Source organism: Meleagris gallopavo, unplaced genomic scaffold (assembly GCF_000146605.3).
Source record: "Meleagris gallopavo isolate NT-WF06-2002-E0010 breed Aviagen turkey brand Nicholas breeding stock unplaced genomic scaffold, Turkey_5.1 ChrUn_random_7180001839287, whole genome shotgun sequence".
Lineage (NCBI taxonomy): Eukaryota > Metazoa > Chordata > Aves > Galliformes > Phasianidae > Meleagris > Meleagris gallopavo.
The window spans coordinates 56,204-57,122 of NW_011109079.1; positions in this window are offsets into that span (position 1 = coordinate 56,204).

The window sequence follows — 919 nt, forward strand, 5'->3', positions numbered from 1 at the left end:
AGCCCCCCCGCTGGGCTGGGGGAGTCCGTTTCAGCCCCCCCCGCCTCCCTCTGACCCCTCGCCCGATTCCTGTAGGACCCGATTTGCTTCACAGGATTCAGATCAGCCCTGAAAAGCCGCGGTTCCCTCCGGAGCGCTCGGGGGCCGCAGCCCCTGTCCGTCTGGCTTAGCGTGACGGTGACGTGGGGGTCTCGGGGCGCAGCCCCCGGCCCTTCATCTTCGCCGGGGCGTGATGAGCGCTGACCGCGCGGGGGGGGACCCAGCGTGAGGCTCCTGACAGCGCGGGGATGGGGGGCAGCCTGGGGATGCGACGGAGCAGCCGCGTGCGTTCGCTTCCACGGCACGGCTGGACCGGGCTGAGCGCGGTCATGGAGCCGGCGGTGGGGCTGTGGCTGCAGGGATTGGTGGCACGGGTGACGTGGGGACACGGAGGTTTGGACCCCACCAGAGTGGGGCTGTGGTTGTGGGAGCCCTGGAGAAGTGAGCTCCAGAGGGTCAGTGCTGCTCCTTCATGTGCCATCCTGCAGGGTTCTGTTCTACCCTGCTGGGTCCCAGCCTGACCCACTGGGTCCGGTTCCATCCCATCCCGTCTGATCCCATCCCAGCCTATGAGCTCCCATCCTGCCCTGTTGGATCTCATCCCATCCCATCTTACTGGATCCCACCCTTTTCTTTTGGGTTCCACCCCATCCTGTGGGGTCTCATCCTGTCTCATTGGCTCCCATGCCATTCCATTCCATCCATCTCATCCCATCTCCTCCCATCCCATGGTTCCCATTTTGCCCCATTGGTTACCATCCCATCCCACCCCACTGTGTCCCATCCTTTACTGCTGGGCCCCATGCCATCCCATGCCATGCCATGCCGTGCCATCTCATGCCATGCCATGCCATGCCATCCCACCCCACCCCATCCCATC